Source organism: Dipodomys spectabilis, unplaced genomic scaffold (assembly GCF_019054845.1).
Source record: "Dipodomys spectabilis isolate Male_0828 unplaced genomic scaffold, ASM1905484v1 ptg000095l, whole genome shotgun sequence".
Lineage (NCBI taxonomy): Eukaryota > Metazoa > Chordata > Mammalia > Rodentia > Heteromyidae > Dipodomys > Dipodomys spectabilis.
Genome location: NW_024870772.1, coordinates 46482305 through 46506990, shown reverse-complemented (window position 1 = coordinate 46506990; position 24686 = coordinate 46482305). Strand labels below are relative to the sequence as shown.

At 48.6% G+C, this 24686-nt stretch overlaps 1 long non-coding RNA gene across 1 annotated transcript; it reads left to right on the top strand.

Annotated features, from left to right (window-relative positions):
- Positions 1–1446: 1446 nt before the first annotated feature.
- On the top strand, positions 1447–24445 carry LOC122112796. Its single transcript, XR_006148269.1, has 5 exons — positions 1447–1457; positions 7784–7785; positions 16776–16784; positions 22319–22325; positions 24312–24445. It is a non-coding gene; the product is annotated as an uncharacterized LOC122112796 (long non-coding RNA).
- Positions 24446–24686: the final 241 nt, after the last annotated feature.

The following is a 24686-nucleotide window of genomic DNA, read 5'->3' as shown; positions in this document are numbered from 1 at the left end:
GGAGACTGATACCTACCTGTCATCCTTCCTCCTCCATCTGGAGGAGCTCAAATTCTGGGCAGACTCTATCTCCAAAATAACCAGAAAAAAAGCAGGCTGGATTTGTGGTGAAAGCAGTAGAGCACCAGTCTAATAAGCTCACAGCCCTGACATCAAGCAGACTGAGTGGAGGCCCCGCACTTGATCCAGATGGTCACCCAGCTTAGCTGGAAACAAAGCAAACCGCGTTTGTGGGGTTTGTAGCTGATCCCAAAGCTGCCAGCCTCCTTCAGCAGGACCCTGCAAGTGCTGCTGCCAATGGGCGTCTGTGTCCACCCTGGCCTGGACAGGGTGGGTGGACAGGCCGACCCTGCTGGTGGACGGGTGGTCTGCGGGAGCTGCTGCCCCAGAGTGGGCATTTCCTCCCAGCCACCAGGACAGTGGAAGGATGCAACAGTGGAGGGACGCAAGGCCGTACTGATGCCAGCCCCAGAGTCCTGGACCTGAGAGCCCGGCCTCTCCCCACTCCACCCCTGCGCCCTGGACTGGAGACTCTGGCCCCTCCCTTCTCTAGCCCTGCGCCCTGGACAGGAGAGTTTGGCCTCCACCCTCCCTGCTTCCATTTGTGCCATCTTCTGCCATCATAGCTCAGAATTCTAAGTAAGAAATGGAACTTTGAAAGATGAAAGCAAATCAAATCATTCAGCTGACTTTAACCACGTACAGTCAACGTGAAATAAACTGCATAAATATTGAATTGATGAAGCCAGACTTTATATTAGCATTTTTATGGAATATTTCTAACGTGCTCTTTTTTCTCTCTGGATAATAGCATACTAAAAAGAATCACAATAGAAACTGAGCTCCAATGCATAAACTTAAACACTAAGCACAGGAATGTTTACATTGATTAATTATCAAGGCGACAAAGCTACATCTCAGTGAACAAAAGTAAAATCAATACACTGAATACAATAAGCAACCATGTGTAATTTTGTTACATTAAGGCAGAATTGCATCTTTCCTGATCTATATTCATGGTATTAATAATAAAGATGTGCATATACTCTAATTTCAGATTATTATACAGAGGTATAACTCTGTAAAATACCCCACCCAACTGGATTTTCCTAATTATATTTTTATATTGTAAGAGGTTTAAAATAACTCTCTAGTCTTTTATATTTTAATGCACTTTATTATTAAATGATGCAACATTCAGAATTTTTAACATTAATTTGTAAGTAAAGGAAAAATATTTCAGCTGGGAGCTGTTGGCTCTCACCGTATTTCTCAGCTACTTGGAAGGTGAAGATCGGGAGGGTTGTTTCAAGCCCAGCCTAGACAAACAACAATAACAACAAAAAAAAAACATCGCAAAATTCCATCCATGCCAGCCATGTAGGAAGCCCAGATAGAGGATTTCAGCCCATGCAAAAACTGAGACTCTACCCCATGACTGACCAGAAGAAACCACAGTGCCACAGTGCCACAGCTGTCACTGAACGCCATCACATCTAGCAAGTGTGATGCTTTCACTTCAAACCCTGGGACTCCTCCCCAAATGAGCTGCATTTCAGAGTTCTTCCTGTGTCCCGAGGGTGATGTAATGAGTGCTAGGCGCCGACTTTGAGAGGTTGGTGGATTAGCTGCAGTATGGACACACTCCATCTGCTTAGTTCTAGATCAGGTATGTGTGATGTGTTTTATCTTGGTCTATGTTCAGGTCTTCTGCTGGACTTGGTACAAAGCATACATGCTTTCTCAGTTGTCATTCTGAATTTCAACCCTTGATACTTTTAATTATTTCAATTCTCCATCTTGCGTTGAAGCCTAGCTAAGCAGATGTCCTTGCAGGGGGCAGAGACCGGGGCAGCACCACAGGGGATCTGGGACCTCCGGGTAGTATTGTGCAAAGAGAATTGTGCAAATGTGGAAATTGCACAATTGTGCAAACTGCCAGCCAGTTCAAAATCCTTTTGAGACTTTCCCTTTTATTTCTGCAATCAAGTTGTGCTAAAGTAAAATAATTCATGACTCTGGCTGTACTTGAGAGGTGGTAAAATGGGCGCAATGGTAGTCGATTCTGGTGCTTAAGTGACAATGTGTGTGACCACATCCTTACAACACGTTCAGCATACATGGAAGTATGTAAGCCACGGAATAGTTCAGAAATTGAGTCCCTGTTAAACTCTGTCTTGCATGGAATCCTCCAGGAGGTAATACAGACCCCACAGCATTATGTTGGCTAAATTTTATGTGTGTGAAGGTGTTGTGTTAGCTGGCAGATATACCGCATATGATGTTAGCGTATTCACCCATTAATGTTATGGAAGTTGCAGGCTAATCAGTCTAACCACATATATGCCAGCAGTCAGTTTTGATTTGGTAAGCAGCAGTAAGAGTGGATAGGAATCTTGGGCTGGCTGTTTTCCCTTGGTATGTGTGTGCTTGTGGGAGATGCCTGCACCTGTCCTTGTTGCTGAACTTGGTGAATCTGAGAGATGTCTGCCTCCCACCCACTCTGATTGGCTGGACTCCTACAGAGACCCAGGGAATGGCCGACATTGGTCTTAAGCTGACACACTGATGGCTGTGTTGGTGAGGTCCCACCCCTGAGACTCATGCTGGTACATTCTTTCCCACACTTGTGTTTGAAGCATGCAGGAGCAATCTGACAATGTTCTTTTGTCCCTCTTGTTCATCTCTGGGTAGGACACAACAGAGTAACTGTATCAACAGGTTTCCCAAATGTTTAATGTTTTAAAAATCAGATCAGTATTTCATAATTCTTTTTTTCATTTTCAAATTAGCTTTGTGAAAATGAGCTGGTCGTGTGTGCAAGTAAACAGTGGTGTGTGCAAGTGAACAGTGTTGTGTGAAGGTGAACAGTGGTATGTGCAGGTGAATAATGGTGTGTATAGATGAACAGTGTTGTGTATAGATGAACAGTGGTATGTAAAGGTGAACAGTGGTGTGTGCAGGTGAACAGTGGTGTGTGCAATAGTGGTGTGTATAGATGAACAGTGGTGTGTATAGATGAAAAGTGGTGTGTGCAGGTGAACAGTGTGTGTATAGATGAACAGTGGTGTGTGCAATGGTGGTGTGTATAGATGAACAGTGGTGTATGCAGGTGAATAGTGGTGTGTATAGATGAACAGTGGTATGTATAGATGAACAGTGGTGTTATAAATGAACAGTGGTGTGTGCAGATGAACAGTGGTGTGTGCAGGTGAACAGTGGTGTGTGCAGGTGAACAGTGGTGTGTATAGATGAACAGTGGTGTGTGCAGGTGAACAGTGGTATGTATAGATAAACAGTGGTGTGTGCAGGTGAACAGTAGTGGTTGTCCACAGGTTCTCAAGATGTCAGCTCTTCAGGAAGCCAAAGTCAACTCCTGCTCTGCTAAGCATTTTCCTCCACATAGCAACCCACTCCCAGGTCACACCGTCTTCTCTGAAGGGACAGGGAGGAGACGGGAAATCCCAGGGAGACAATGGTTCCCGAGACGTGCTACAAACCCCACAACCAACCCCTAAGTATAGTATGTTTGTGGAGCTACTGTTACTGTAGATTATTTCAGTTCTGAACCTCCCACCTTCAAACTTAATCTGAATTGAAAATACATCTACCTCATGGTGGCTTTCCCAGATGGCTTATTACAATATAATCACTTCTTACCACCCTTCCGTGGAACTTTTACAAACAATTATCCTCATGTAGTAGAGTTATATAAAATGCATGTGTTAGAAAACTACCACATCTAATTTAATTTTGATAGCTAACCATGAGGGAATTCCAGCAGCTTTCTTGGTCTTGCTCTGTGAGAAGCCACCAGAAGTTGAGTGACTGACTGGCTGTCCCTCTGTCTTCCCATGTGACTGGCTGTCCCTCTCTTCCTGCTGGGCCTGGCTGCCGCCCTGATGTCTCCACCCATCCTGTCCTCCAGCGCTGGCTCCAGCCTGAGCCTAGCCCTGGTTGGCTCCACCCTGCCCTGCCTGGCCTTGTCCACGCTCGCTCCCTCCCAGGGGAGCCGGTGTTTTGTGACACCTGCTGCCTGTCCTCTGTGGATCCCATCCTTGGCTGAGCGTTCACACAATGTCAACAACTGTTTTGGGGTTTTTCTTCTAGAGCTTCCACCGGAATGTCAGCAGAAAGGTATTTATTATTCATGTACTGTGTCTCTGTCATGCGCTTTCTCAGTGAACCCTCACAACAGTTCTCTCAAGAAACTGCTACTGTCAGCAGTTACCAATCACTTGTTTTCTTATGACCGCTGCTAGAGTAGACAGGAATGGAATTATACCAAGTGTCTCGGGAAACTGATTTCAGAAGCATCTGGTGCAAGATAGTTCTTAGAACCTTGTTTCTTGCTTCTATGTTATTACAATGTTTTCAATTCACAGAGTTCTAGAAAGAGCTAAAATTTCAGGATAGATCTATGGTTCACCAGTAAAACTAATGTTTACACTTATTCTTTGTGTGTGTGTGTGTGTGTGTGTGTGTGTGTGTGTGTCCGGTCATGGGGCTTGAACTCTGGGCCTGGACGCTGTCCCTCAGCGATTCAGCTCAAGGCTAGCGCTCTACCACTTGAGCCACAGCACCATTTCTGGCTTTTTTCTTTGTGCTTATGTGGTGCTGAGGAATTGAACCCAGGGCCTCTGGCATGCAAGGCAAGCACTGTATCACTGAGCCACCTTCCCAGCCCCTACACTTATTCTTTATTTAACCTTTTATTCTGCATTATATTTACATTGGGAAAAAGAAACAAGTCATTATAGGATTAGACCTAACATATCAAATAATATGAGTAAAAAACCTGATTTAAATGTCTGCCTGACAGGCATCTACTCAGTCTCATTTATTGGCATGCTAATTGCTAATGAGTTTTATTTAAGAATTCAAAATAGAACCTAAAATTAAGCAACTCAGCCACAGATAGAAGTCTATGCTGAGTACCCTGAGGTTCTGCAAATGAGTTTGAAAGGCTGAATGGTTTAAAGTTGTGCCTTCAGTGTTTTCCTGATATGAACACATTAGCTTTCATCAGCCAGGATGACTCTCTCTGAAGCCACGATTAAGTAAGATTAAAACTAATCAAACCACCAAGACAGAGGGGCATGAGCTGCAGCCCAGCCTTTCTGCTCTGCTTTATTTGCCTCTCCTCCCTCAAGCCACGGGAAGCTGAGGAATGCCCAGAGCTCACTTTCCCCAGGGAAGAGATGACACAGCCGCACACATTCTTGACGCTTGGATACAGAATCCAAGAATAGGCCTAAGAAAAGATGACCCAGAAAAACGCAATGAGTCCTTGCCCATTGTGACGGGCTTTGAGGCTGGACAGTGTGAAGAAGAGTCAGAGCTCCATGCGCTGGCAGGGAGCACCTGCTCCCACTCCTGCTCCGTCTTCCGGTGTGGACGTGACCAAAGCCCAGGGCGCTGGGCCTCGCCCTCCCTGGCGCTTGCTCGCCCTGGTGCTCGCTCTGGTCCCGGCCCTCTGTGTCCCTTCCCCAGTCATCCCAGAGTAAGGTGTCTCAGGGGAGAGAGAGACACAGGGAACGTTGCAGGGCCTTGTGGGCGGAGGCTGGGGTCTGCCCGGACATCACTCACAGCCCTGGACATGTTCCTGTGTGGGTAGAAGTAGCTCATGTCTGGTCTAGGTGATTAGAAAGGACACACGAGACATTTTGTCTAGAGAACCAGGCTTCCTGCAGGCAAAATCTGTTGGGTTCTGTACTTTTCTAACATTGTTTTTTATTTTTTTATTGTTGTTGTTTGTGGGTCATGGGCCTTGAACTCAGGGCCTGGGCACTGTTCCTACTACCTCGATCCATGGCACCACTTCTGGATTTCTGGTGGTTACTTAAAGATAAGAGTCTTACAGACTTTCCTGCCTGGGCTGGCTTTGAACTGTGATCCTTAGGTATCAGCCTCCCCAGTGGCTAGGATGACAGGCATGAGCCCCCAGCACTCGGCTTAGCCTGGCTTTTAAACAAGATCACACTAAGCTCTTCTCTCTCCTATTCATTCCCTGCCACCAGCACCTCTCTCCTCAGCGCCCTCATGCCTCCTGTTTTGATGAGATTTAGACAGATCAGAGGACATTCTACAGTAGAGAACACCTCGAAGACCTAGAGGCTTTCTGAGAAGTATTTATAGCCAATAGGCCCTTAAACACTCCATGATTTCCACAGAGAAGGTTATATACCAGCACACCACAAAAGCAAAAGTACATTGTAATATAAGTTAGGGTTTCCATGGCAAACCACCCCACGCAGGCTGTCCAGGCAATGGGCTCTTTGTGCCACGTGGGAGGAGGTAGCTGACAAGCGTGATCCTGAGTTGGTACATCTGAGCACGAGCAAGACCTTCAGTAGACCGAAGATGTACATACGTAAGGTGCCGCGAAGAATTCAGGCTTTGCTTTCTGAAGACACAATAGTCTGATTCCTTTTAAATTCCTTCTCAAGCACTGGATCTGACAAAGATGGATCCTTCAAGGTCATTCACACTAATCAGAAACAGGAGTTCAGATCGTGGAACACATGGATTGACCCAACCACACAGCAAAGGCTCCAGCCAGCTGCAAATTCCTGGGGCCACTGGACAATCAGGTGATTGTGCCAGATAATGCGCTACCTGGGAAAATCCTTCAGGGAAGGAATGATCGAACAAACGTCTTGGGTAATTGAGATGCAAGTGTTTACAGAAGTGATGAACACTTTATTTCACGTAAATAAATATGAATTCAAGTGCATGCGCATGTATAGCATAGCACAGTGATTTATTAATGCGGTTGATAAAGTGGTAACTTAATACTCACGGGCTGGAACTCAAGACTAATTGAGACAGGAGAAAAAATTTAGTCAAGAGTTGCAGACGGTATGGTGAGGGTTCTGGACAAGTTCTCCCACAAAACTGGAGCAGTTGTGTCTACATGTGCAGAAATTGCCGTGGCTCATGGACTCAGACATAGACAGAAAAAGAGGAGACCGGTCATGTAGCAGATGAGAGAGATGGGAGCAGCCATGGTTTGTCCTAGCCAGTGTGGGATGGTGAGTGTGTGTGTGTGTGTGAGTGTGTGTGTGTGTGTGTGTGTGTGTACCAGTACATGCGTGTATGAATGTTTCCCCTGAGAGCTTGAGTGGAAGGAAAGGGAGCTGTGTGGAGGAGGAAGCCATAGGTCTGCATGTGCAGTTCATTTACATCTGGACAGTGGATAGAAAGTTAAGCATGGCGAGTTCAATCCAGGAATGGGAAGTCTGGCTGGTTTGTGTTCTACAGGCCAAATGCAGGTGAGGACAGCCCACAGCCGGGCAACACCGCGTGGGAGACGGTGCCTCGGCTCCTGAGCCAGGCCGGGCTTCCATCTGTGAGGCTGGGGGGACTCCAGTCTCCTCCGCAGGCACCAAGCAGCTCTTCTGTCACCATCAGAATGAAAATTACTGCAGAACCAGCCTCGTGTGAGGACCAAAGGAGTGAACACGTGAAAAAGTCCAGAGTGCGAAAGAGAACTCGTTACCAATGCTGGATTGAGCCATGAGCAACTGTCATTTTTTTGTGGATCAAAATCAGCCTGTTATTACCAGTTTTATATGCTTCAGGCACACAAATGTCAGGACTCTAGTGGTGTTTTTTTCCGTCTCCCGGATTCAGTCTCTCCAGTAGAAAACCCATTTACTCTGGCTTGCTGGGTGAAAGTGGTCAGGAGTCGCCTGGAGGCAGACTTAGCGCCGCAGCGTTTGGAGTGAGATTGCTGCAAACACACAGCCAAGCTGTGCTGTGAAGTCCGAGAGCTGTCCAGCCGTAAAAGCCGAGTGACCTTATTCCTTCCTACTGCTGATCACAACAGAAACACCCACCAGTGTCTCCGAAATGTGTGCATTGTATAAACATGGTGAATGGTGATGATGATGAACTTCCTTTTAGCACCTTTGGGGGATGGTGCAGACGTGTTTTCTCTAGGGGAAAATCAGAACCCACTTTCATCAATTCTTCTCCGTGGCATGGAGAACTGAGTACCGGGAGTGGCCAGTGTGTCTCCCTCCCCTCAGCCACTCAGCAGCTGCTTCTTCTAGGCTACACTCTGAGCAATGACTGAATCAAGAGAAGCAAATGGTGAGCCCGACACAGAAAAAACACAGGGACTCCAACCAGTGTGCAGTACTTGTGTCCAAATATTCGTGTCTGTACCAGTCGTACTTCTATACAATTTTTGACAGGGTTGTGACTACAATTTCTTATGCAAGAAAACACTGGCGTTTAAGTTTCAATCAGAGTACAGATCACAGACATTTTAAAGTCTAAATTGGATGATTTCATCCACATCTTGCCTGAATCAGCAGATGGCTGTGCTGGTTAGAGTTGGAACACTTAGGGTGACAACTTCAGATGTGTGTTCGAAACGCCTCAGGAAAGGCCTGGTGAGCAGGCACTCAAGTCCTGAGCCAGGCCTGGGAGGAGACGCATCTGCTGGCTCCTGGAGACCGGGGGTGATTCACATTGAACTCCTCCACGCAGCTTTGTGTCTATCAGCATCACTTGTACAGTCGTGAGGGCAGAGGTGTGACCATCACCACGCATGGCAATGCCGTCTTCTGATCCAAGTCCGTAATCAGGCCAGTCCTGAACTCGTGGCTCTGCGGCCAGGACAGCAGAGCTTCCCGTTCGCTCCTCGTCAAGTGTGGGCAGTGCTGACTCTCCAACCACCCTGCTGGAGTGGACCTCCAGGAGGGGGCCATGTCTGACAGGCACCCGGTCATCCGGAGGACTTGCTGTGGTCCTTCCGGAAGAGACATAGGCGGTGGTGCATAAGGCTCAGGAGGCGAGGCTGACATTAGAGACACGAGCTCGGCCTGTCAGACCACCACGCATAGGAGTATCCTCTTGGGACGCCACAGGGTGTCTCGCTTCTGACGCTCAGCATGCGCACACCAACTTGTGAATTCTTAAAATTGAGGAACTGAAATTCGTCCACAGTAGAGGGCTTGTTTCAGCCACTTGGATGCCAGATGTGGACCTGCACACCATCTCCTTCACCCCTGCCTGCCCTTTCCCTCTACCCCCCCGACTCTCCCCCTCCACCCCTGCCCATCCTCCCTCTTCACGAGGTAAAGAGGTGTTGTTCTTAACTGACTCTGTCTCTTGTCTTATTTGGTTGTGTGACCAAATCAATCCTCCAGAGATGCTTGTGAAAATGCCCCTTCCATGTGACCCCTCTGTTTTGCTAAGTAAGTTATCCCTTAAGTGTATGCAGCTCAGGAACCCTCAGTCGTGTGGCTTGGTTTCTGTTTCAGGAGTGCAATTGCAAAGTGCCGTATTTCTAAATAAAGCCTGTTTGCTCCTCTGGTATCCTCTCCCGAGGTGCATAATTGAATTCTTCAGTCTCTCATCTCAAAATAGGCGCCACCAACGGAGCTGGAAGAATGAAGCACTCCTCTGCTGAGCGCCACAGTTCTGACATTCACAGAAAGTTCTTGCTGAGAAGTATTCATCCTCCTTGCCGGGCGGCGCTGTGAAGTGCTTTGATGACAAATTGCTTCTGGTACATTTTCTACTCCCGTACCTTCGGGATCCGGAGAAGAAACAAAAGTGCCCCTCAGACTGCTGTCACTAGCAACTTCCTTCCTCTGGTGCTGCGGTTTGGGTTTTCACGGTGCAAGTGATTTCACACACAGCACATTTATCGTCGGGCCTCCTGTACCTGACCCCCGTCTCCATGGCTCTGACACTGAGCAGGTGCTTAGCGCAGGGCCATGTGTGAATGGGGGGCAGAGTGAACCATGGTCGAGTTCCTTCCAGCAGCATTGAACGTTTAGGGCTCACACTCTAAGCCTGCCTGCACATTCTGCGCCCCGTCCCCACCAGGATTGAGTTTGCTCTGCAGCCGCAGGGCTGAGCTTCCACAGACTGGAGCTGACTGGAGGCAGGACCCAGGAAGCTCAGAGGCTGTGTGGGAAGACAGACCCTACATATGCAGACCGAGTAGCTGACTGGGTTTCATATCCACTGTATCATTCTTATGAATGTTTACCACCTGCCTGCTCTTCCACAAACAAGGGCTCAGCACCATTACTGTGGTCCAGACAGCCGAGGCTGGTGTGATTTCTGGAAGTGTGATGGAACTCAGTCTGTGCAGAAGGCACAGAGTCCTGGCCCCGGCTCCCCGCCATCCCCACCAACACTTCATTCTCCCACCTCTCGCCTCCATTCTATTCTCCACACATTCCACACACATCAACGGCTCCTGTTAAACTCACCGTGGAACCTGATTTCCTCAGCTGGCCAACCAGGGCAAGGCACGATCAGCCTTTCTCCACTTGTCCGAGTTTTGGCTTCCTGTCCTGGCCCAAGGCGTCGCCACACAACCCCATCCTGACTTTCCTTCCCGCGGCAGTCTGTCCTCTTCTGGACTCCTCACAGGAGTTTTGTTTTTGTGATTTGAAATCAGCCATATTGTGTGTGTGTGTGTGTGTGTGTGTGTGCCAGTCTTGAGGCAAAAACTCGGTCCCAGGCGCTGTCCCTGAGCTTTTGTCCTTGCTCAAGGCTGGTGCTCAACCACCTGAGCCACAGCACACTTCCCATTTTGTTGGTAGTTCATTGGAGACAAGAGTCTCATGGACTTTCCTGCCTGGCCTGGCTTTGAACTGTGATCCCTGAATAGCTGGGATTACAGGGATGAGCCACAGACACCTGGCTGGTTGGAATTTTAAATTCAGCCTCACCGTCCTTGGGGACAGTCCTTGTGGGACGCCAGCCCCACAGCCCCCAGGGAGCCACACGGTACACCAGCAGCCAAGCCTGCAGGAGCCAGGCAGACAGGGGCAGCGGGGTCATGAGGAAGGGACAGCATCTGGACACTTCTAAATCCTGACCACATTCAGTTCAAAACACTGAAACGCGGATACCTGCAGCAACCCTTTTAGTTCTAAAATCTGCACTTGACAGTTACTTCCTCCGATCACCTCAGCTGGACTGAGGAGGTGGCTGCGGTGTGAAGCCAAGTCACAATATAAAAGTGAGAAACAACTTCTACCGGGCTGCATGGGACTTGGCCGGGGGAATTAGCCAGGAGAGCCAACAGGCTGAAGAGCTGCTTCTGCAGGTGACTCAGTCGGGTCCCAGTACCCACACTCCACTCGGGAGCCAGAGGCACGCACACATTCACTTAGGGATACGTTCTTTCATCTGAGCATGACAGTTGTGTGTGCAATGTACCCATGAACACCCAACCCCACACTCATGTCCTGGTATCTTTGTTCTCTAGCAAAGTGTCTTTCACCCATGTCTCCACGGGCCTGGTGATGTTAGACGCTGACCGATGGACCAGGCAGACGCCCAGCAACTGCCGGTGCCAGGATCCAGACAGATGTAGGGCGATCCCACATCAACTTTCTTTCCCAATTTTACAGGCTTCATTCTTCTTCCTTACATCCATGATAAAGAAAAGAAGGTTCAAGAAGAAAAGTTGTCTTGCTGCCTGTCAGTGGCGGTCACCACGGCCTCGCTGCCCAGTGGACCTGGAAGGGGGCACCACATCATTCATTCACCTGACCTCTACCATCATTCATTCACACAGGATGAGAGCGAGGAGGAGATGTGTCGGGGTCCGCTGGCCTGATCTCACTTCCAGTCTGCACTGTTTCAAACATGTCAACTCTGAACCCAAACTACTCAGGAGCCCACTTGGATCCAGAACAAACTGAGTAACACAAGGGCTCTGACACATGTTGGAAAGTGCACGTACTACGACATACTACCAAAAACACGCTCACCAGGGTGGTCCTGGGGGAGGAAATGCCAAAGAGGGTCCCGGTTGCACAGATTCTGCTTTTCCTCTGGCTGTGTAACCCAAAAGTGAGAGGCAGGCCGAAGGAACAGAGAGACTGTGGGATCAGTCAACATAGAAACACAAGAAATGAAGGAAACCTGTTTATGTGTGTGAATATGGATGTATGCATATACCTGTATGTGCATACACACACCCACGCACACATACACACCCACACAGCCATGACCATGAGTCTGGAAATGGCCGTGCGATCATTTTTCATCACACAGATAATGGAAGGCGAACATTGTTATTCAAAAATAAATGACAAAAGCATCTTAAAAATAACCAAGGCTCACTGAGGAGTAACTCCCATGGAGTCAGCATGTAGACAAAAGACTTTATTACTTCAGTGACTCCCACGAGATCACACCTGGGGTGGATGCACAGCTCAAGGACCTGGGTGTGCCGGCATTGCACATGGGTTATTAATCACAGGTGTCATCTTTTCTGCTAATTAACTTAATTGAGCATCTTGCTGTGGAAGCCACGTGGCAGTGAGACCAACGTAACAGACCCCAGCAGGTAAACCCTGTGTTCCTATCACTTCCTGTGTGTGAATACAGATCTTAACACACTCCACCGTCAAGCGAAACCCTTTCTCTTCTGTTGTGTATGGCAAAAAGTGAAAGACTAGGTATCAATGACTCAGGAGAGCAGGTTTGACAAAACATATGTCCTTGTATTTGAAAACAATGAGTGAGCTTTTAGAATCAGAGCTTATTGTGTGTTTAGTAACATGACTGTGAACTTGGTCATGCATGTAACTAATCTTTATTTCATTTATGCTCAGTATTGTTTTCCAGTTGCACAACAAAACATCCATTAGGAGAGATTGCTATTGGAGGAAGCTTTATTGATCTTCTGGAAGAGATGTATGCAGTTAATTCTGTTTTGATAACTGGCAAGCCCTCCAAATGCTCAACAGGTTATTTATTTAAAAGTGAATGAGGAAGACTCCTGATGGTGGAGTTCCTGTGTGCCTGGGCTATCCCACAGAACTGTCCTGATGGTGGAGTTCTTGTGTGCCTGGGCTATCTCACAGAGCTGTCCTGATGACAGAGTTCCTGTGTGCCTGGGCTATCTCACACATTTGCCATGGCTCGCAGGAGTCCAGTGAGCACTCAAGGAAGTCAAGTTTTAATTTTAGTGATTCTAATTCTAACGTAGGTAGCAATGTGTGGCAATGGCCGTGTATTATGCAATGCAATACAGCAAGGCACGAGTGATTTTCTCCTCTATGATTTTATTTGCACAAGAGGAAACACCCAACACAAACTTTGAACAGTAAGGAGACACAATTGTGCATTTCACCGGAAAGTGTTCACAGGCATTAGAAAGTTCTGGAAGGCAAATGTGGAGTCTGTGGTGAGACATTGCTTCCCTGGATCTTGGACTGAGGGCTCGACCAGAAACAACAGAGCAAATGCAGCGGTGACGCTGTGCAAAACAGAGACCAGTCACCATGCTGTCACCATGGCTGTCACCGTGCCGTCGCCATGACGTCACCGTGCTGTGATGAAGTGCAGGGCGCTGTGCAGTCAGGAAGCGGAGGCACGAAGCTTTCACAGCTGCCTAGGAACATCCAATTCCATGGTCAAATGGCTGCCAAGTACCAAACAAAACATCAAACTGGGCTGGAGGCATGGCTCAAGAGGTAGACAGATGGGGCTGGGAAGGTGGCTCAGTGGTTGAGCGCTTGCCTTGCATGTGTAAAGCCCTGGGTTCGATTCCTCAGCACCACATGAGCAAAAAGAAAAAAGCCGGAAGTGGCGCTGTGGCTCCAGTGGTAGAGCGCTAACCTTAAGCTGAAGAGCTGAGGGACAGCGCCCAGGCCCAGAGTTCAGGCCCCATGACCGGACCCAAAAAAAAAAAAATTATACAACAAGAGGTAGACAGAGCCCCGGCCAAACCCATGTGAGAGTCCAAGATCAAATCCCAGTATCTGGAAAACAAAAAGGGAAAGAAATATAGAAAATAAATGCACCAGAAGTGCTATGAATTTGTTTTCTGAAGTCTTTTCTTCCAGCAGCCACTTTTCCAAAATATTAAGAATGTTTTCTTTCCTTGTGGGCAGGAGGGAGGCAGCCGGGGTCCTGCGAAAATCACTTCCCTGAGTTCTATGCTAGAGCTCTTCTCTGATTCTTGAAAAAATGTTTGTGCTTTCTCCCATCACATCTGGTTGATATGTAGGATTACACACGAAGAGCTGTTTAAAGTGAAGGGCCATGCCACACACACCCTCACACATACACACACACACGCACACATTCACACATACACGCATGCATTCTCTCTCTCTCTCTCTCTCTCTCTCTCTCTCTCACACACACACACACACACACACACACACAGAGGCCTCTGCAATCATTGTTCCCTGCCCTTTCCCATACATCCACCTCAGTCATACTTTCTCTACAACAACTGCTTGACAGTGTGTCTAGTGTTTATTTTGAAAAGTGTCATCCCTTCCTCTAAAGACACCCTCACATGCATTTGGCATTCTTTTTCCTGCCATTGTTCTATTATTTGAGCAGTATTTATACTGAAGTCTGACGTCATGCCTCTTGTGTTTTCTATGTACTTCAACATGTCTCTTCACTCTTGGGTTCTACTCTGTTTGTAGTTAATGATGTCTCCGTTCACTATTCCAAGAGTGGGTCTGAAAATTAGACGTTGACTATTTTCAAGTATTCTCAGTCTACATTTTTGAAAATTATTCTTCTAGCTTCTGTTTACTGAGACATAGTAAGTTAGAGTTGAATAAGTAGAGAAAAATGTTGTCAGGAAAGCTTTTCACTTGTTTCCATCTTAGTGAAGAATGGTAGTATCAGCCTGCGGTCTCACAGATGTTTTCCATCCCAGTGATTAATGTCTGTCTAACACCTCTGTACAGATGAAAACAGCCACCTCAGATCCTCCAGTCCTCTCTTGCCTTCAATGTGGCCCTGCTGCTCTTCTAGAAGAATCTTGACATATCCAGCTGGCTCATCAGAATCGGTATGCTCAAAGTAGGTAGTGGGGAGGGAGTCAGACCCTTCCAGGACTTGGAGATGGTAAGGAGGGGAAAGCAAGATCTGGTGTTGAGAACCCCATGAATTACCACCATACATAGTTACCCTTTGCATGTGCAGTGGAATAAAGGCTCTTAGGACTAAAGTTACATTTATTTTCAAAGCCTGACTTGATAATGATCTTTGGCGACACTGCTCCTGGGATTGGTCAGCTTCCTACATGGACATCTAGCGTGTCAATTTCCTTTTTAGTTGGGGGAAAATGAGCACACGGAGGTCCTCTGAGAACATCCCTCCCGCAAGCGGTCTGCGTCATTTCTCAGAGCAGTGCTACGCTCTGAGTGGACAGCGTGGGTGCCGCTTCAGCCGGCCAGTGCCCTCCTCCTTAGCTATGATGGGAAAATCATGCACACTGGGAACACGCCTTCTTCCCCTGGGAGCACCATTGGCTGTGGAATTCATGTTTTGTGTTCTTCACCATGGCAAAAGCATAGGCAGAGCAGGGCTCACCTGACCAGCACCTGGGGGTGGAATGGCCAAGGAAAGTGAGGCAGGAAGGAGTTCAGTAGATGGGAGGAGGCGAGGGAAGGAAACAAACCCAGCCTGAGCTCCAGGCCCACATTAGAGGCCTTTCTGAGCAGATGTGGCTGGACCCCAGGAGCTGGAGAAGAAGCGACGTCTTTATACGGGATCAGCCCTCAGTGTGAGTGGACGTGGTGTCATCCAGTCAACAGCAAGTGACCGGTGTCCGAGGTCTCGCCTCACAGTGAGCTCATGTCAGTAGAGAGAGATGCGGAGGGCAGGGTTGGCTGAGTGGGAGCACACAGCGTCAGCAGGTACAAGGCTCCATCTCCATCGCCAAGAGACAAAGAGTAAACAGATGAAGACATTGTAGACTGGCCAGGCATTTTGGAAAAGGCTCTGTTACCTCAGGGCAAAACAAAGGGCTGGAAGTGTGGCTTGGGTGGCGGAGCACCTGTCCAGCAAGAACAAGGTCCTGAGTTTAAACCCCAGTGTCACCCAAACCACAAAAAGGCAAGACGACAGAAGCAGCATTCTTCTCCCTGGCAGGAATCATCCCTGCCGTGAACATGAGTCAGTCCACGTGTTGGCTCTCAGAGGCCGTGCGGAACCATAAAGAAAGATGAAATCCTGTCTTTTACCGGAAATGGGAAGAACTGTTTGTGGCTGTGTCTGGCTGACCACCACTGGCTGAAGCCATGACCATCCACCACACAAGTGTCTCCAGACACTGAGCCTAGCTTCCCAGCCCAGCCATTCCTCAGGGGTCTTCCTGTGAGGGGAGCTACAGGGGCCACATGGAAGATGACAGGGACGCGGCTGTCATCACATCCAACCTTGGCTCGGCCGCACCTGAGCTTCTGAGCTTCGGGTTTTCCTCCCAGGCCAGGCACCCTCCCTCTGTTCAGGCTCATGAGGCCTGTTTGGCAGGGAGAGCCTGTGGAGGACAGCCCGCTCGGGGTGGGATAATGTCTTGGTACCTCAACCCCACAGCCAAGTCTTACTCAGGCCACGTCTCCAGATATGTCCTGCTCATCAAGAATTCACTAGTCTACATTTTTTTTGGTTGTCAGGCTTGAACTCAGGCAACGGGCACTGTCCCTGAGCTTTTCTGCTCAAGGCTAGCACTCTACTGCTTTGTGCCATCACTGGACTAATTTTATCATCTCGTGGGTGGGGGGGGGCATAGGGGGTGGAGGGGGATGCTACCACCAAGTGAAAAGCCCTGACATTACCTATCAATGCTAACAGAAAGGTTGATGTGTTCAGTCTCAGGTGCTACTTCCTAGGTAGTGAGCGCTCACGGGCCCATGTGCCCTGTGTGGCACAGTGAACTCAGCCAAGGAACCCAGAGGCACAGGAAGCCATTTCCCGAGAAGAACATACTCACCTCCACGTTGCCAGCACCGCCTCTCCTCCATTCAACCCAGGTGATGATTGTGCTGTGATCGCCTTGTTAGGCCTCCACCTCCGACAGAAACATTTAATCAACAACACTATAGCTCAGGTGAGGTGAGCATGTGAGATCGTATCTGAGCACTAACATCCAACAGCATTTTGTACATTCACGTGGCAGGGTCTGGGGTTTAAAAAGGAGGGTTGTTTTCTTGTTGTTGTTAAGTGGCAGAACACTAAGGGGGTCAGTGACTTCGGTTGCTACATGAAGAACGCGTATTTATTAAATGCATGACAGTTTGCTGTAAGAAGTCCATACTTGGCCAGTGCCGGTTTGTCCCAGCTCTCTGTTTGACACAGACCCCTGTGACTGAGCGGATCGTCACACAGAAACCATCCCAGCATCGGCACGGTCACCCCAGCACCAAAAGGTTGCCATTGGACGCTGCTGAGCCACTCACGCCCATCACCCTCCACATTGAATTCATCTTCGTAGCTTGCTTGGTGTTCATCAGTCTGGTGTTACACTACTGAAGCCTTTTTTCCCCTCGTGATTTTTGAGAGACAGCCTTGCTTTTTTTGTAATCTAGACAGTGATGCTCCTATTTATGCTGAATATCACATGGGAGCCACTATACTCCAGCAAGGCCTGAGACTTGGATCAGCCCTGGCCCGGAACTGGCATCCTCCGCATCTTAGCCTTGGGAGCAGCGAGAGTGATGGGTGTGGGTCATAGGCACCTGGCCATTTTAAAGTGTGCAGGTGACACATTTGTAAGTACTCCTCTCGCTACTACCTGGCATGGGCTAGCCTCAGGCTACCATGAAGCCCCTGGGCACACCGGTGCGTATCACAAATTGAAAGCCGGCTCTGAGACCTCAGAATTGGCCTTGCGTTGTAACTCACATCTCTGATTTATACCTGCAATGTCACAGCCTCTCTAGCCCAGACCTTGTCCTTCTGGTCTTCAGGCCTTCCTGTGGGGTCTGCTCGGGCACTAAGGGGTCTGACAAACCCCTCAGTCATTCTAAGGAAGTCACAGATCTCACTGGGGACAAGGGTCTAAGGGCTGAAACATGGTGGGGGGGACACCGAGGCCTGGGCACAGCAGGCAGGAAAGTGGCACCAGGGAATGTTTTGAATGATGTAGAAGAACATAGAACACCTGGGATTCTTAATCAAATTGTTTCCTGGAAAAAGCAAATACGGCGAAGACACATGCAACTCAGCCTGATGTTTTTATTTTTGACTGGGCACTGGTGGGTAAGATGAGGAGGTTTTGCTGTACAATCTGCACAGACCACACTCCCCTCTCCAGCCCTTCTCTTCGGTGTTCTGTGGGGTTTGCTGTGCTGTCTTTAGCCTGCCATCTACTCTCCTTTCCTCTCTCTCCCTTCTCATTGGCTTCTCCTCTCCCGGTTACATACCTGTCCCAATATCAATACTGTTATCATCGTTGTTGTTTTGGCTTTGTATCCCACATGTGGGATGCAGCTCAGTTCATCCCACTATGTACTGCCAATCTACCACAGAGCTGCCACAGAGCTGCCAACTAGCCACGCCAAACCACCTGTCCAGGCTGTTATCCTGTCCTGCAGGAGAAAGCAGCTGAAGTTAAGACACTGTTGATTGCTGAGGACGGTGTGAGCAAAGGAGACCTTCCAGGGGTGGTGCTCCCAGGTGACAATGATGCACAGCTTTTACAGTGATGAGGAGCAGAGGGGGCAGCATCTCCATTCTCGGTGATAATTACAACCCTGGCCTCCAGCGACAGCAGAAGCCCAGGCAAGTTGGCACACATCAGCATCTCCCCCCCAGCCACCTGACTCAGCGTCCCACCCTGAGTTACTGGACAGACATGCCAACATTTGCAAGGAGTAAGAATATATACAGAACTTTCCAGACTCCTTGCTACTCTGCAATATTTCCTGATGATGTAATAAGGGTCACAGAAAAAGATTAATTAACTTATTTGCTGTGAATTTTTAAATCAGAACAGCCCAATTCATTCTAACAATTTTTGGGTGAACTGATGCAAATTGGATTTCCAAACTCCCCTAAATATTAAGAGAAGATATAGAAAAATGCACATGTTAGTCAAGAAGGTACTTTATGTGCACGTACAATAAATCCCCTCACGCAGGCCAGGTCTAACAGCACACCCTCACAGTTTTATCGGGCCATTAATTCTTCCCATTTGCTCCAAAAGTTCCTATCCCGACATTTCCATATTAAAATGAATTTCCTTCCTTCCTTCTCAGGGCCTTCGATTTCCTTTGACTCATTTGCTCTCGGCTGGCTGGTGCACCACCATGCGAATCGTGTCTCCACTCCCGCTTTTTGCTGGTTAACTGAAGATGGAGACTCCAGCACTTTCCTGCCCATGCTGGCTTTGAAGGAAGAGCTCTGCTGATCTCAGTAGTTCAGACTAGAGGCAAGGGGACCAGTCCCCAGCTCTTTTGAAGTGTTAACAGGCATTAATTGTACATTATTGGTGGAGTTGGGTGTGATGTTTTCATAATATGAGTGTGTATACCAGGCTGAGTTCTCACCATGCCACCATCCTCACCTACCACCTACATCATGCAAGAAAACACGTGATTTTCTTCTTTGGCCTGTTTTGTCTAACGTAATGCCCTACAGCGCCATCCAGTTTATATCAAGTGGAAGGATTTAATTGTTCTTCATGACTGACTAACATTCCATTGCATGTGGACCACGTTGAACTGTCCCCGGCTGCCTCCGCAGCTTGAAGCTTGCTCTGTGGCATGATGACCTCACTTTCCGGGTCAGGGGATGGTTCTTTTCGAGCACCCTCTGTTCTGTTTCCTGTAATGGTGTTCCTCATAATAGTGTGTTCACCTTCCTTTCCCTCCCCCTCCTCCTGGAATCTGCTCTTTGTTGGTTGCTTCAGGAAGGCCTCGCCAGCTGAAGTGAAGCCACGCTGGTAGCTGCTTTGTGCTTTGGATCTGCATTTCTCCGGTGTCTGGTAGTCCTGCATTTTCTGTATTTGTTAGTTGCTTGTGCTCCTTGTTTTGAGAAGTTTCTACTCGGATCATTTTCCTGTTCTTCAATGGATTGCTTTCTCATTGTTAAGTTTTGTGAGTTCTTTATGTGTCAGATATTAACCCTTGGTTGAACAGGCCGCAAGTGTTTTCTTCCATTCCGCAGGTTGTCGCTTTTTTCCTTCCTGGGCTGAGCAGAGGTTTTTACTGTGGTGGATCTGACGTGCCAGCGTTTGCCTTCACTTCTTGTGCTTCAGAGTCCATCCAGATCCTCTGAGTCAGAATGTCTGCAAGCTCACCACAGAACATCTGAATCTGGCTTTCTCTGGAAGGCACATGGCCATAGGCGGCAGCAGCAGCAGCAGGTAAAGACTCAGGTCAGGGAGTGCTCTCCATCCAGTCTTGGTCTAGTTTTGTATTTTCTTTTTTATGTCACAAATAGAGATGCTGTGGCCAGGGTTCAGCCATTTTCCATTTCTCCCTCAGGGAGCAGTGAGGCCATGTGCTGGGATGAGGTTTCCATCGATGTCCCGCATATACACTGGGCTGTTACACTGGAATGGAGCTGGATGCCCAGGCCTCGGGCTGCTCAGGAGACATCCAGCTCACCAAGTCTCTCTTGTGTGGGTGAGGACGTTGGGGTGAGCAAACCCAGGGCTCAGGCAGGCTGTTGAAAGTGTGGCCCACACAATTGTCTGTGGCCCACCGCCCTGGGTGAAGAGAACTAACAATGGCGGTCATGGGCCTGGTGTGTGTCACACTCCACCTGACCTTGCAGTTTGAGAGTTCTCCTGCTGCCTGTGTGAGAACTGTCCACCGTAAACATCTTCAGCCCAGGGTCAGTGGCCGCCCAGCAGCCTGTGTGCTACTCCCTGACAGCCCACTGTGCTTGTGCTTGATTTCCACTCATGTTCCTTTGTTCACGGCCCTACATGCGACAGATGTGTTTGCGTGCATGTGTGCATGTGTACACGCGCATGTGTGTATTGGTGTGCATGTGTGTGTCTCCTGCTGGTGTCTGGCCACACCATCTAGGCTTGTGGACGTGGCTCAGTGATGCCCACACAGAGACAGTCACCACACGACTCTTTCTCATCTGTGGCCTTGTTGCTAAGCAGCAAGTCTGCTCCTACTCCGTAGGCTCTGTCTCAGCCTGCCCTTAATTCCTGCAGTGGAAAGAAATGCTGCCAGTCAACTTGATATGCATGTGTCCCATGGCTGAGTACTTCACTCTTCGTTGACCATTTTTCCTCCAGGCAAAAATAATTTTAAAAAATAACAGTGAAATATGAATAATGTATATTTCCCTATCTCTGCCCTAGTGAAACCTAACTCTCCAATTACAGCCCTTAAATAATGGCACTGCCAGCAGTTGGAAAATGGCAAGCCACTGCCTAAGTGTGCCCTCGGTTCACTTCCTGTTCCTGAAGGGTGGTCCACAGGTTAACTTCCTGTCCCTGTAGAGTAGTCTGCAGGTTCACTTCCTGTCCCTGTAGAATGGTCCACAGGTTCACTTCCTGTCCCTGTAGCGTGGTCTGCAGTGTGGTTTCTTGAGAACGGGCAGCCACACTTCAACTGACTAGTGATCCACTTTTTGTGGACACACCCCAGTCTTCTCAGACAACAAAAGGAGACAGGGTGCTTCACGCGCATCTTATCTGCCACTCTCCATGAATAAAACTCATTCTTGCTCAGCCCTTCCCGTTGGTTTCCTCCCCTCCCCCCCCATCACCCCAATCCTTAGAGAAGCGAGTTTCTCCCAGGTGGTCCACTTTTTCCAGAAAACCCCTCGTAGGCCTTAACACTAAGGATTCCAAAGGAGGACGTGTTGATGAGGGAAGTCATTAATTCTGTCTCACTTAAGATTCAAGGTGCAATATCCACACCCACCTCTCCATAAATGCTCAAGAGTCAAGAATGTGAGGCCATGGCTCGCTCTTTTCCCTCTCTCTCTTCCCCCCTCCTTCCTTCTCTACCTCTTTCCCAAGCATTTGAACCAGGAGAACATAGTTTTAGTTTACCTTTTTATTAGAGCATTTGAACCAGGAGAACATAGTTTTAGTTTACCTTTTTATTAGTTAAAATAAAATAAATGCTCGCTGTGAGAATGGTTTTGGAAGACTGAACAATGATGATACTCTATGCAGGCATTACACCACGGTGGAGGGGAGGAGCAGGCTGGGGAAGGGAGGACCACTGAGACAGAGATGAGGAGAGATGGAGAGGCAAGATGGGGACACCACCTTCATCTGCCCCCATTTGGTTTTACAGGAGTCTGATCTTTATCCACTTCTCCATTTGAAATCCTTTTGCCTCTGCTTTTGACCTTGGCCACCTAGTAACTCTGAGACAAAATTGATTTTCAAACTATAATCTTTATTTTGTGTAGTACACCTAATTGTTGGAATGAGATATAACAAGAACTTGCGTAAATTGATAAAACCACGTTTAAATATTTGTGATGTGATGATGTCAACTCATGCAAAGCAGGGAATCCGAACTTCCTTAGTTTTGATGTAATCAAATGTGACTCTTGCCGCCAGCTCCTGCCCTCTCTCCCGCTCTCCTGGAAGGGGGAGGGTTGCCCTTCTCAGCCCCTCCCCGTGGAATTCTTGTCACTCTTGTTTAGCATACCCAGGTTCTTCATGGAAATAGCACGGCTTGGTTTATTAAAAATTCATGGGACACAGTTCTCTCCCGAGTACATAGTGCTTGAGGCTTTTAGCCCTATCTGTAAGATTGCCTAAATCTTACCTATATTTTAAAGATTCATGAATCTTTAAAGTTATCGGCAGAGTGAGCGCAGTGCCTTTTTGGAGGCAGAGCAACACAGGACCATGAGGACTCTGAAAAGGTCACTTGTTTTTACTTATTAAATGAGACTATGTTAGCGCTCGCCCTGAAGTAGGGGGTTTGGGGAAAGGACTTCATTTTCCAGAAATCTTTTCCCCTTGTGTGTCTCCATGCATTTCTATGCTGTCCGTGTCTCTCCACTAGGAACCCAGTAATTCTGATGCCTCCAACGCTGCGTTCCCCTGGCACACTTCATGTTGTCTTTGCTGTTTGTATTGTGTATTTCTGAGCCCTAGACCCTAGCACCAGGTTTCAAGGCCACCAAGATATCAACAAGCCTGAGTTGCACAAAAGAAGTCCATCAACTTTTGGAGCCAGATGAGGTGGTGTGAGCCTGTAACCCCGGCAACTCAGGAGGCAGAGCTCAGGAGATCTCAGTTCCTGGACAGCTCAGGTAACATCGGCCCCTTGGCCCCTCGTGGGAGGCGTGGAGGGACCGGGGTCCAGGCTGGCAGCAGCAGCAGCAACATCAAAATTCTACCCAGAAGATAATGAAAGTGAGAAAAGCCTAGAAACATGTTTCAAATGGTGGGGTGTTTTCCTAGCAAGTGTGAGTTGCTGAGTTTAAACCTCAGTACCACCACCAAGAAATGAAAGAAGGAAAGAGGGTAAGGGAGGAAGGAAGGAAGGATGGAAGGAAGGAAGGTGGGAAAGAAAGGCAGGAAAGAAGGAGGGAGGGAGGAAGGAAGGGAGGGAGGGAGGGAGGGAGGAAGGGAGGAGGGAGGGAGGTGGGGAGGGAGGAAAGAAAGGAGGGAGGGACGAAGGAACGAGGGAGGGAAGGAGGAAGGGAGGGAGGAAGGAGAGAAGGGGGAAGGAAGAAAGGAAGGAAGGAAGGAGAGAGGAGGGGAGGGAAGGAAGGAAGGAAAGAAGGAAGGAAGGGAGGGAGGGAGGGAGGGAAGAAGGGAGAAAGGAGGAAGAGAGGGAAGAAAGGGAGGGAGGGAGGAAAGGGGGAGGGAGGAAGGGAGGGAGGGAGGGAGGGAAGAGAAAGGGAGGGAAGAAAGAAAGGAAGGAAGGAGCAAGGGAGGGAAGGAGGAGGGAGCAAGGAAAGGAAGGAAGGAAGAGAGAGGGAAGGAGGGAAGGAGGGAAGGAGGGAAGGAGGAAGGGAAGAAGGAGAGTGTGAGGGAGGGAAGGAGGGAGGAAGGGAAGAAGGAGGGAGGGAAGAAGGAGGGAGGGAAGAAGGAGGGAGGGAAGAAAGGAAGGAAGAGAAGGAGGGAGGGAGGGAGAGAGAGAGGGAAGAAGGAGGGAGGGAAGGAAAGAGGAATGGGGGGAAGGAAGGAAGGAAGGAAGGAAGGAAGGAAGGAAGGAAGGAAGGAAGGAAGGAAGGAAGGAAGGAAGGAAGAGAGAAAGAATCACAGTATGGGCTGAAGCGCTGCACATGGAGCTCATTTTGCATGTGGTTCTCCTCTCTTGCTGTCAGCAAGTCCGGGCTCAGCTCTTGTTCTGAGGAGTGCCGCCCAGCAGCCTGTTGCTAGCCATCCTATGGTTAAGGCCAGCTCATCTGGTCTGTCCCTGATGACCAGGGTCCCAGCTCCACTCACTCACAGCCTCCTCTTCCAAACCTTCCTCTCGGTCCTTCGTGTGCACTGTCAGAGATGGGACTCCCACATTATGTAGCAATCATATTGTTTATTTGGCAGTGCTGGGGTTTGAACTCAGGACCTTGTGCTTGCAAGGCAGGCCTTCTACCGCTTGACTCGTATCCTGGCCCATTAGCGGGCTGAATGCTATGGAGTGTGCACTGCACTTGGAAAAAAGTGTGAATCAGTCACTACTGGAACTGCACAAACTGGCCACTGACAAAAATGACCCCCACTTGTGTGAGTTCATTGAGACTCATTACCTGAATGAGCTGGTGAAGTCTATCAAAGAATTGAGGGACCATGTCACCAACTTGCACAGGATGGGAGCCCCTGAATCTGGAATGGCAGAATATCTCTTTCACAAGCACAGTCTGGGAGAAAGTGATGAGAGCTAAGCTTTGGGCTGATTCCCCCAAAGCCACACGTGACTTCTGGTCACGGGGACAGTGCCTGCATGTTTGGGGTTATCATTACCTTTTCTGTAAGTTGTACCAGAATCCTAAGTTCT